Source organism: Nesoenas mayeri (assembly GCF_963082525.1).
Source record: "Nesoenas mayeri genome assembly, chromosome: 2".
Lineage (NCBI taxonomy): Eukaryota > Metazoa > Chordata > Aves > Columbiformes > Columbidae > Nesoenas > Nesoenas mayeri.
In genome coordinates, this window is record NC_137543.1 from 43,510,154 (window position 1) to 43,523,536 (window position 13,383).

Consider the following 13,383-nt stretch of genomic DNA (forward strand, 5'->3'; position numbering starts at 1 on the left):
GTTAACAATTAATGCTGGGACATTAAGTGATGTATTTTTATTTAACCTCTCAGGAATACATTGTTCCTTCAGGATCTGAAAGCAAGCTAATGGCATAAGCCCTGACCTTTGGCCTGGCTAATGAACTCCATATATATCCAGATTTGCTGCAGCTAAACTGGTTCCTTTACATTCACCAGGAATTTTTTGTTTTCTTTCCCTACTTAACCCTCCTTCTCAGAGCACTACTCACCCCAATTTTTATATTGCTACTGCCTCCTTTATTACTCAGTTGTTTGTTTTCTTCCCTTCATTTCTGTTTCTCTCTGCCTCCTAAGGAAATGACAAACCAGAAACAGTTGAGCGGTCAAGTGCATCTGAAATAAAACAAGCTGATGTATATAGCATGGTCCAGTGGATGGAGAATTTCATTCAGCGTCAGAAAAGAAGTCCTTTCTCTGCCACTCATCTTCTTTGCAGTACTGAACAAGCTATTTCATCTTAATTTAGTCAGGAGTGAGACAGGAGCAATGCTATGTGCTGTCTTTGGAGTGCTTCACAGTTCAGGTTTGTAACATACTTTTGGTATAGGCATACCTTTTATTAATTGTGGGAGGAGAACTGACTATGTCTGTTTATGTGTGGCTGGCATAAAATAGGAAGAACAGTAGGAAGAACAGCTAACGAGGTAGTCTTTTTTTTTTGGGGGTGGGGGAGGATAGCTTGCCTACAGAATATTTTATTGTCTTTGATCTTTGATCTGTTCAAGTTCCTTACCTTTTTCAGCTTGTCTCCCAAAGAACATCTTAAAATACATTATAGCTGAGCATGGACAACACGGAGAGTGCAGAACCTATGTATATCTCTGCAGGAGTGCTGTGTCAGTCATGTCCTGTTTCCTACTGTCAGAAGGGCAACCCCATGAGACAAGTGTGCTCTGCAGGACAGAACTGCAGAAGAGTGCCAGCACTGGTGCATCTTCAGTATGTACCGGTCCTGCTGGAGCGGCAGGCACCTTGCCAACTTCAAGCAATGCCCCATCTCACAGGCACTGGGCAGGGTGATGCAGACACATCCAAGTGACTCTACATGCAGCCAGTGTAAATCTGACTGGGCTTGTTGATCCTGGCTTGGCCCAACACCTATTGGGCTGGAACTGAGCTGGTTTGTACAGAACCACTTGTGCTCTTGTGCTGCCTGGCCTAGTAGTCCTGCTAAGAGGAACACAATGAAGCTCTGAAGCAATCTGCAGGCTGCTAGTATGTGTCCAGCAGGGCTTGATGATTGCAGCAGTTTTGGGTTTGCAGTAACTGCACTGGCATGGTACTCCTGATAAATCCAACTGGACTGGAGCACCTGAGCCTGTTTTGTTTTGCATCAAAGACTGCAGGCAATGAAGCTGTTATACAGCAGGCTGTCACCACAGTAGTTATGACATTAAGGGGGCCAACATAGCCTAAATTTGTGTGGGTTTTTTTTTTCCTTTTTTTAATATATATATATTTTTTTTTTTTTTTTTAAATTTGTTTATTGCCCAGCTGCTTGACTTGGGTAAAAGAAAACAAGAAATAGATAAGCGTTAGACCAGGAGCAGTTCCTCTCCTATTTTCTTAACAAAAAACAACAACAAATCATGTCTCTCAAGAAACATAAAATTTGCTAAGGCAAAAAATGTGCTGATAAAACAGAGTGCTTGAAAATAAAAGAGTATTCATTATCTTTGGAACAGATGGAGACTGGAGATCAGCAAGAAAGTTGTAATGGACTACAAAACCTGTGAGGTTTTCTGAGTTAATGATTATACTTTGTATAACTTATAATTGCCACAAAGGATAATGAGTGGACCTCAAATACATTCACATAGGTAGAAATTTTTGAACTGAATATGATACACCCTGAGTCAGAAATAACTTGGATATGTTCACTTTTAAAGTTATACAAGAATACTTCTCCTAAAACACTTCAAAAGTGGGTATAGAAAGTTTAAGTTGGAAGAGTCCAAGAAAGAGAAAAAAAGCAAGTCCCTGGTAGTTATTAATTCGTGAGACAGCACTTGAAGAATAATTCCTTGTAAATTCACCATGAAAAGAAAATGAAAAAACTGGACTCAAAGTTGCAGCACTGCAGTGTAATGTGCACTGTGATTCATATGTATTGTTATGAAGGTGCTGGAATAAAATAAAGGAACTGAGTGTTCTCATTGGTATTCCCTTGGCAGATGAGCAGTCTGAGTTGGTATCAGAAAAGAAATGCAATAAAACATCAGATCTTTTTCAACTGAGCCACCCTTTTATCTTGCATATAGTTACAAAACAAAGTGAGGTTGTGCATTAGAAATGTGTTATTTCTCCCTTTGGTCTAAAGGAGATATTGGCAGATATGAAACCTAGAAAAGTTTTTCAATTCTTTTTGTTCTATCTCTTAGTGGCTATTAGGAGACATTCATCTTATGAAGGATTTTTTCTTTCTTGTATAGTATTACCTTGCTTGGGACTTCAGTGCTCTGGCACAATTCATTCCACAGATTTGCATGAACAAGGGATTTAAGACTTTATTAGCAAGTCCTGTCTGAGCAAAGGCAGTGACTGGTGTTTTGGTGCTGTGACCTCTGTGCTCAGAGCAGCGAGAGGGCTTAGGAAGGATGTACATCTAGAGCTGCTATCGGTGCTGCAGCAGTGAGATGTCTATGGCCACTTGCACACTGAGAGGTGATGAGTGAACTTTCCTCTTGGAAAGATGGTCTGTCAGCTGTTGGGAGATGCTTTGCTTACTCTTCTGGTGTCTGTCAGATCTCAGTAACCAGGTTCTGCCAGAGCTCCTGAAAGGCAAGCATGCCCTGGCACTCTGCTCCCTGCTTTGTTGGCTCTTAATTGTTGAAAACATTCTGATATGTCTATATGAATGAATATCTAAAAAAACAAAGCGGAATTGTCTACAGAGAGGATGATAGCTGATTAGCCTTAGCATAATTGCATTATCTGAACATTCCTTGTATATTTTTTAACTTTCTGATGTCTATAAAGATGAAAATATACTAAACTGTACAAAAGAAATACCATGAATTCAATTATGTCTTTTTCTTAATGTATGTATTTCATCAAATGTATTCCAACTTAGCAGTTGCCATTTATCTGTGTAAACCTTAGAGCTAATTGTGCAAACTTGTAATTGTGCAGATACTTAAAAAAACATAAGTACCTGCAAAAGGTTAAATAATTGTTTTCATTTAAATGCATTTATGCAGAGCAGCTTTTTGAGAGACTTTGGTTCAGCAAGTAATTTTCTTTATATGTCACCTCTACTAAAACTTATATAGCTGCCTTTATTTTGATAATTCTGTGCTTCTGGGATTACAGAAAAGAACAAAACTGCTATTTAAAAAAAAAAAAAAACCCACAAAAAGAATCAAGAGTCATCTCCTCTAAAACATTTGTAAAATAAGCTTCAAATTTCTTAGAGAAGCAAGTTCATAACATGCTGTGTAAATGGACACAAAAAGCAGAGTCCTTGGAGAACTACACCTATTATGCAGAAGGAGTAGAATAGAGCTGCAAATGTTGACCAAGAGAAGCAAGAATTCTGAAAAGTTCCTAAAGCAAAAATAAATGCATCTTCTGGAAAAAAAAATCCCTTGGCCATAACATGTGAAGATAACTGGTAAGTTCTATTACAAGGGTAAGTGATTCAGGTATGAGTGACCTGGAAATGGTAGAGTGGTTCCGCTCTAAATATTATCAGGAATTCTTAATGTATCACATGATATATTATCTTAAAAATCCTTTAAAAAGCTGTAGAATGAAGTGAACATTACATAATGCTGCTGGAAGTCTCTGGCTTCCATCAGTATTTACTTTCCATTGATTTTGTTCTTACTACCAAAGGTCACAACTGCTCTGGAAGGGCTTACGAATTAGACTGCCTCTATCTTAGATCCCACCTTAACCCTGCTAAGTGCTTTGAGGATCAAACTCGGAATTCAACATTCATTTGATATTCAGTATATAACAAACAAAAGTATTCATGTTGACTGCTTTGTATATCACAGTATCACAGTATGTTTGGGATTGGAAGGGACCTCAAAAGATCATCTAGTCCAATCCCCCTGCTGGAGCAGGAACGCCTAGGTGAGGTCGCAGAGGAACATGTCCAGGTGGGTCTTGAATGTCTCCGGAGAAGAAGACTCCACAACCCTCCTGGGCAGCCTGTTCCAGTGCTCTGGCACCCTTACTGAGAAGAAGTTTTTTCTCAAATTTAAGTGGAAATATGTGTTGTAGTATGTTTTGGGGTTCTCTTACTTGTAAGTGTACTGCAATAATCAGGCCAAGAAAGCACAAATTAATTGTGGTTATTTCATTTCCTCATGGAAGAGAATGTTATTCTGATTTTTTGGTATTTTATTTAATGTTGAAGGGATTAACAAAAATACCCTGAAACTGATGTTGTGGAGTAGACTCTTTCTGCGGGCAACAAGTCAGTTTTTAAGTGGAGCTACTGGCTGGAATTTACACCTCTGCCTTTCATGTTTGTAGTTTCAGATGGATTCTCAGTCTGGCAGTTGCTTTTACTTGACCTTTTTAAGAGCTGGGGTGTGTGGTGATGCACCTGGTATTTAAGAGCAGCCTGCCTGGGGCCCACTTGTGCAATTCAGGTATTAGTATCAGACATTTTTCCCCTGGGAGAGTGAAGAGCTGCTGAACAGGATGCAGCAAGAATAGAGCTTCATGGAGCTCACTTGAGACCTTATGTGGCATGTGTGTGCCACATGATGCATGTGATGAGCAGTGACCCAAAAACATGTTTCTTCCTTTTTTGCTTCAGGGGAAAAAAATAAAAACAAGCACCTTGATTGACTTGTTTCTTAGGTCAATTTTATTTGCTGCAGAGATTCAACCTGTAGCATGTGAGCTAAAGCACGATCTCAAGCATTTGAAAAAACATGGTTCAATAAAATTTGAACATATATATGAGCAGCTCATTTAAGAGAAAAGGATCCTCTGTTTTCCACAACTTCATCAGGATGTCTTCAAGAACATATTAATGAGGCAGCAGTAGTGCTGCTAGAATCCCAAGATGCAGCTGTCAAGTAAACATCTGCCAAAAAGGGACTTGCTTCATTACTTTCAAACCTCTCTATTGCTCATTAGGTCTCACCAGATGGGGATTCAGTATTTTGAAGTCAGTCATCCTGTATGAAGTAGTTTTTTGATGACACTGATGAACAATTATCTACCGATACAGTTGGGACTTTTATGCTGTTTACTTCAACTGAGTGTCAGTACCTGGCACAACTTTAACATTTGATGGTAAGAATAACCGAAATACAAAAGGCCATTTTAGCTAACTACATGAATGAGATTGTCAGTTCTCTATAATACTCTGTTGTTAATTACCATGTAACAGAATCTATTATTATAACTCCTCATAAGGTTTTGCTGCACATTTTTTTTAATTTTGCTTTTTCAAGGACTGAAAGATACTAATTATAAATTCAAAAATATTGTTCCAACCCATCCAGTGTAAGATAAACTGCTGTGCATAATAACTGTTGTACTTCTGTTGGTTTATAAATGTTTAATGGTTTGGTAGAAAACTGATTCTCAGTTTAATCAGGAGAGTGACAATAATAACAACTCACTTCAATATTTGCATTGTCACCTGCAAAAGCAGCTGTAAACATCATCCTTCCTAAATCCTCCATATAGTCTATGGGTATGGGTATATAGCAATCACTTTGAAAAATATTTCCAAGTCTTTTGAAATGTTTATTTTCTATTTTCTGTTGTTCACAATCCTTGTTATTAACAGAATAAAAGAAAATGTTGTCTTTTGGTTCATATGAATCATCCAACTGTGAGGTATTGTATTAATGACTCTGTAGCATCAGAATTAAAAAGTGATTAAAACCCTTAAGTTATAATTTAAGCCATCTTTTTTTCTCCACATCTTTCAATTAAATCAAACCACATATGCAAATATGGGAAAGATACATGTCTGCACACACAAACATACATGTACATATACATATATCTAGATATTCAGATACACACACTAGAAACTCAAAATGGAAATTATTTAAACATCCAATGAAACCAAAACCAAACAAAGTTAGTTAAAATAATTTCCTATAAAATTAATAATATTCACATTTCATGACCAGATGCTGTCTGTCTTTACTGAATTCTCACTGACCTAGATTTTCATTGACTTCAATAGGAAAATACCTCTAAGAAGATTTCAGAAGATAAGCCTGAGATGTCTGATTCACAACTGACAGTAGAAGGCAAACTTTGTCATGGAAAATATAGGTATGACATAATTTTAAATTTTATTTTAGGAAATATACTGGTGTACTTAATTAACTGCATCACTACACTGAAATTTTTGAAGTCTTATTGGCCAGAGTGAAGGAAGTGAAGGAGGAGGAGGCTGTGCCAAAAGCCTTTTTAGCCCTTCATTGTGTGACTAACCACTTATTTCTTCAACAGCAGAGGGATTTGTACACTCATTTATTCACCTTTTTAGGAACTTTTCAATTGATTGCATAGGGAAAATAGGGTAAGGTAAGTACTGTAACAGAACTGAGGCAAATTTATGAAAAATGAAGGTGTCAGCTTCCTCAGCTGTTTTCCAAGTTGCTTGGAGAACCTGCAGTAAAGATCTGGCTTTGCAGCTCTAATCTGGGCACAGGCTCAACAGAAAGAAACTTTTCTTCTTTTTTTTTTTTTTTTCTCCTGATACCCCTTTTTAAGTAACCCTGATGATTCTGCTACTGAAGAACAGATTTCGTGGTCTGAGGAGGAAAAGCAAAATCTCTGTTTAAGGTTCTGGAATTAAAAAGGTTCTTATAAATCTTGGTAATATAAAAGTAAGTAGGTATGTAGGTAAGTAAGTAAATCTATCTATCTATCTATCTATCTATCTATCTATCTATCTATCTCTCTATTTTATTTTTTTTTTTTTCCTTAAGTAACTCTAAGATGAACCCAGATTTTCACTTGAAAGCATCTGGGGACCACAGAGCATTTGAGGACCACATATTTCCAGAAAAATTCCACCGTTCCAAACAGGGTATTTCTGTATGGTCAGCTGATATGCATATATAGGTATAAACATATAGAAACATTTTAAAAGTAATGTTAGAGCCAAGTCTAAATACTATGACCCTGAATATTTATCTTCAGAAACATGATGGAAATTCTTCTCTAGTTCAGGCTTCAAGTTGGAAAGGAGTTCCCACACCTTTCTTGAAGTTTAAAGGTCAATATGGTTCTCTAGTATACAAGTTAAAAATAAAAAAGATTGTTTGTCACATACATTGACTGAGACAGATTTACCTTTTTCACAACAGAGGTAAAAAGCTATATGAGCAGAAAATAATCAGTAGAAATCAGTAGCACAGAAAAAAACGTGCTGAAGTGTAATGGAAATAAGTTGCCAGGTAGCAAGTTTTACATTCTCTTGGAGTGAAGAAACTCACATTTAACAGCTCGTATTGGAACACAGTATGTATTTGCTGAAAATGCCCTCCCTCCTCTTTTCATGAATTTTGCAAGAATTCCATATAATTGCCCTGTACAGTTGACATGTGGGCTAAATGAAAAGTCTGCAATGTGTTAATGCGGTGTAAGGAATGGGTCTTTCAATGCTTCTTTGTGCATTACTCAGTAGATTATAGCCTTGTAATGGTTCCAAAGTGGTAGAATGACAACTCTTCAGCCTTAATGGTCAAATCTAGTGAATTGAGACTGTGTCAAAAGGGCAGAAGGATTTAATTTCATTGCTAGCAACACTTCATAACTATGCCATTTTCAAGGTGGCAGTATAAGCCATAAAGTGACTTCTACAAGCATCAAGAAGAAGGCTGTTTTTTCCAGGCAAGAAGTGTCTGGTAATATCTTGGCAAGATCTGTCATCTTGTTTTTTTCTGCCCTAGTATGCTTTACCATTCTGTATAAAGAAGGATGGGATGTTGCTTGAGTTACATTGGAGCAGACCTGACTGCAAGGCCAAGGTCAAATATAAAGGCTAAATTCAACAATCCTTCATGCTAGTCAAAGAGTGTGAATGTCAATGGATTCTGGTGGTTTCTGCTGCAAAATAACAAACAAGCATTCATTCACCTTTTCTAAAAGTTGTATGACTTTAATGGCGGTAGAATATTTTTATTATGTATGATCCAGAAATCTTTTAAAATGTGCGTCATGTATTTGTGTATATCTGAGATCTGACCCTCATAAATAGCTGAGACATCTTACGCATACTTGCATAAAAGTGGAACACCAATGTTTCTGCACTTAACTGACTTCTATTGAAAAACCTTATGTAAAATACAATACTCATTTGGTAGGTCTCAGCTGCTGTTTCCCTCAAGTTAGAGAACAGGATGTTGAGCTCCGATATTTAAAAACAAGATCTTCTCTGGCAAAAGTGAAGTGGAGAAGCTGTTCTTATTTCCCACCTGCATCTGCATGCCAAAAGTCACTTATAGCAGCAGTTTTAGATTTTTAAAAAATGTTTGGTTAAACATTTTTAATCAATTTTTATTGTGTGCTTTGGCAGTTTTACTAGTGATTTGTGACACTTGCCCTTTTTTTTTTTTTGTCCCATGGCTAGACTGCTTCATGGATAATTTATTGTGACAAAACATCAGCCCTACTTATTGTCTATAAATACTAGCCCATTAGAAATGTGTCTGAGGTATAGCTTTTTAATGGTTGCATAATGGTCTTGGACCTGGAGTTAATGGAATAGTAAACAGGTTTTTGGTTGCAAAAGCAGTGAAGTGGAGGTGATCCTCCATAAAATCAGTTTATTGTAGATGTATGGTTATTTCATGACAAACACAATAATTTGTATCTTCTTACAGACACAGAATTCTTCTCACCTCAGGCATATGAATGTTTTTGAAGGTGTTAAGCACATCTTATGATGAGCAAAATTTGGCTGTGTACAGTCTCTGCATAAAGAAGAGTAAAGGTTGTCACTGCAGTGAGCCTCTTTATGAAACTGCAAGTAGTGCCACTCATGTGAATTAGACAGATTTTAATAAATACAGATGGTTTCCTTCTCATACACAGAATATAGAAAAAAACCCCAATCACCTGCAGCATACAAGTAGGAGGTAGATAAGTATGCAGTACTTGAAAAAAAATCCATGGTCTATAAAAAGAACCCACTGTCATTTACTGGCTTTGTGCTGTGTCTTAATTATAGAGCGGCAAAGTTAAGAGAACTATAAAATGGGCACAGTGAAAAGCCTAGTGTGTTAAAGGGATAATTCCACCTAAAGCAGCAGTTAAAAGGAAGAAAAAGTGAGACTTGCTTGGTCTTAAAAATGATTATAAACCAAAACAACAACAAAAAAATATCAGGACACCTTCCATTCCTCTCAAGCAGGAATCTCATCAGAAAAATGTTCACAAACTCTCTGTGTTTCTGTGTGAAATACTAACCTTTGACTAGTCAACAGTGGTTAACCAATATACCCAGGACATGATTCTTAAAATATTATTACTTTGAATAGGAAATCTATATACTTAATCTGAGCTCTGATAATGTAAACTAGTCCTGTATAATAAGGCACAACCCTATTAAAAGCAGAAAGATGGAAAATGTATATGGAAAGGAATTTAAAGCATAAACAGCAGGACAAATCATATATGGCAAATATTTTGATGATTTGGTATCTATTTACTTTTAATGATTGTACCTCTTCGATGTAAAAACGAGTCCAAGTCCATGTGAAGTTTGACTACAGTACTTTTAAAACCACTTTATCTGGTCTAGATCATCTCAAATAGAGATTCATCTCATATTTTGTTCTCATAGAATCACAGAATCTCAGAATGATTGAGGTTGGCAGGAACAACTGGAGGTCATCTTGTCCAGGGCCATCTACACCTGCTTGCCTAGGACTGTGTCCAGTTGGCTTTTGAGTATCTCCAAGAATGGACGCTCCACAGCCCCACTGGGCAACCTGTGCCAGTCATAGTGTTTTCTGATGTTCAGAGGGATCTTCCTGTGTTTCAGTTTGTGCACATTGCCTCTGATCCTGCCAGTGGCCATCAATGAAAAGAGCCTGGCTTTGTGTTCTTTGCAGTTACGTATCTTTAGATATTTATATACACGGATGAGATTCCCCCTGAGCCTTCTTTTCTCTAGTAGTCCCAGTTCTCTCAGCCCTTCTTCACAGGAGAAATGCTCTGGCCCCTTAATCATCTTAGTGTCCCTTTGCTGGACTCTCTCCGGTAGATCCACATCTCTCTTGTACAGGAGAACCCAGAATTGGACACAGAATTGCTCCAGGTGTGGCCTCACCATTGCTGAAGAGTGGGGAATGATCACCTTCTGCAGCCCAGGACAGCATTAGTCTTCTTTGCTGCAAGGGCAAGTTGCTGGCTCATGTTCAAACTACAGTCCAACAGGACCCCCAGGTCTATTTCTGAAAGGCTTCTTTCCAACAGCTCAGCCCACAGCAGGTTGTGGTCCATGCAGAGGTTTCAGCAGTGAATATTCCACAAGCCCTCCAAATGATCTATTCAAGAAAATCTTCAAGATTAGATGGTATTTTCTTATTCCTATGTAAATTACTCTTGCTGTATTTTGAGGCTATTTTTTCTAAAGCTCTCTCACATTTTGAGATGGAATTTATTTTTCTCCACATTTTAGCAGTCATTTTAAATATTTCTATGTTTATAACATGCTTTCTCAAGCTTCTCTTAAAGTAATCCTAATTTTTCCAATATTTTCTTATGGATCATATTTCCTGGATCATGATCTACTTACATTTCTGAACGTTTTTTGTGGGTTTTTTTTCCTCTGGACTTTCTCTCTTGAACCTTCACCTTTCCTAAAGTTATGGTGTTTTCAGTTGAAGCTATAGTTGTTGCAGAGTGAAGAATTAACTTCCATGTCTTACATAAAACATCCTAATTTAGATATCTTAGTGCAACATCTATCTATCTATCTATCTATCTGTCTATCTATCTATCTATCATCATCTACCTACCTACCTACCTACCTACCTATCTCAATAATACACTTGATTTTACATTTTACACTTGATTCATTTCCAGATTGTATTCTGTTAGAACTCTCTGGATTTGTGTTAAAAGCAACAGCTGCTTGCTTTTGATTTTGTACTTAAACAGTTGATTATTCTTAATAAATTTAGCATTCTACACTCTAGTTGGAGATCCAAAAGTTGAGCAACTTCTTCTCAAAATCGCTAAGCCATTTGATACATCTCCCTACACAGCCACTGTTGATTTCACTAAAATTGCCATTGGAAATTCTCCTATTTTCACATCCACTTCATGTTAATTTCTCTTAGTCCCATGCCTACCTTACCAAGCTTTGTACCATTTCAGAAGTTTTTCCTCCTCGTATCCCTTAGTCCTACATTAGAGATGAGCAGCAATTCACAAAGGAGATGATTAATACCTTCTGTGTTGGTGAAACTACACAGCTACTGAATCAGCCTTTGGAAAGGCTGTGATTTACAAGCCCCCTGCTTTTGCACCTTCCATGATGCTTTGAAAAAGTTCTTTCTCTATTCAGTGGAATTTAAAGAGCTCGTGATGCATAAATGTCTAATGTTGCCATGAAATAGTTTAGTGGGTTGAAAAAAATATAACCCTAGCAAGACTGGGACCAAATCATCCAGTAAAGAAAGTTATATATTGGCTGCCAAGTTTTAGCAATCTCACAATATCTTTCTAAGTCTTCAAGAAGCACTTGAAAATATATCTGTGTTAGGAAACTTCATGACATAATTGCTACCAGTGCAATCAACCTCCTTAGTGAACAGAATTGCATTCAATGTCTTCAGGGCAGTTAATAGAAGTGAGCTGCAAGATTTGCATCTGAACTGAAAATCACTTGCTCTGCCATTTCACTGTCTGGCCGCTGAAGAAGAGAACCTTTTTTCTCTCTGCCAACACAGTTTTAAAGGGGAAAAAATCTGTATGAGAATTGTATTTTTTCTACAGAGAAGTTTGCATCGGTTCCATAAACATGTTTGTATTACACCTCTGAAGCAAGATGCTGATGCAAGATGCTGAAGCAAAATATTAGTTGGGCTGGACTGGAGGATAGTCAATCCTCTTAGATGTCTGTGTTAGAGACCATCACAGAACTGATATTCTTGATCAGACAAAATTATATTTTTATAAGTGTTCTGGGTTCTAAAACAATGTAAAGCTTGTTTTGGACTTAGCAATAGTCTTTAAAACAACAACAACAAAAAACCCTTTATGCTTATATGAATTATGTCATTTTTATTGACTGTGTGTTAGGAGCATGCCTGTATTTGAAGCATCAGTGAAAACATTAAATGAGATAATCAAGTTTCATTTAGTAAAAATGAATTTTCAAATAAATAGAGGAATTTCATGTTCAATTGAGAATTCTCAAAAAGGAGAAAGGAGAAAGGAAGGACAGTGAAATAGAAATGCACAGGACTTCAGGTACATGGATTACATGTGCTGCAATGGAAAAAGGACAATTAACTGAACTACAAAATTGGCAGATTCATTAAGTAACATAATTTTAAAGCAATTTTTTCATATTTTTTTTTTAGTCTTGAGAAATGTAAAATTTTATTGTGCTGGCCATAAAAGCCCTTGGTGTTCAGAAATTCATTTAAATGTATTTAAATGCACATTGAGATGAATTTAATTTATGGTGTGTTTACTTCATGGGTGCTACAATAGCAGCAGAGTGAAAAACTAAGAATTTTCTTGGCAGTGTAAATAATTAAATGGAATAAAACCTGGAGGACAAGACTTTTTTTTGTTGTGAAGTATGTTTGACTCTAGAAAGACTTGCATCCAGACCAAGTACATGACAGTGGTATAGACAGAAACTTTATCCTCTGGTTGTGAAAAAGGTGCTGTTACTAAAAGCCATTGGTGTAAATATCTGCTGAAAAAAACTCTTGAGGTTTATTCCTCAAAAAAACATGCTTCACAGAATTAAAATATCAGTAAAAATGCATTAATGAAACAGATCGCTATAAAAGAAGCTGTTGCATTGCACTGAGTGAAATATTTCCAAATACACTGCTTAAATTTTTATACTACTATTTTTTGTGAAAATAGGTCAGTTAGCAAAGATACAAGGAATGCAAGTTACATTTATATTACATTTCTTTCTAGTTTAGTACATCTGTTGCTTCATTCTCTAGCTATTCAATTGTGGCTGCAGTATTTGAGACAATATCATGGTCTGATGGACTTAATGGAACTAAAACTTTTAGTGGTACCAGCATTTTAGTTTAATACCATTAATGGTTTTATATTAATAAGCAGATTTAATTTTCTTGTTGTCAGTTTGAAAGCTGTATGTGTAATGTAAAGATATTTTCCCAGTTTCACATGCATAACTCCTGCTGATCTCAAGGAC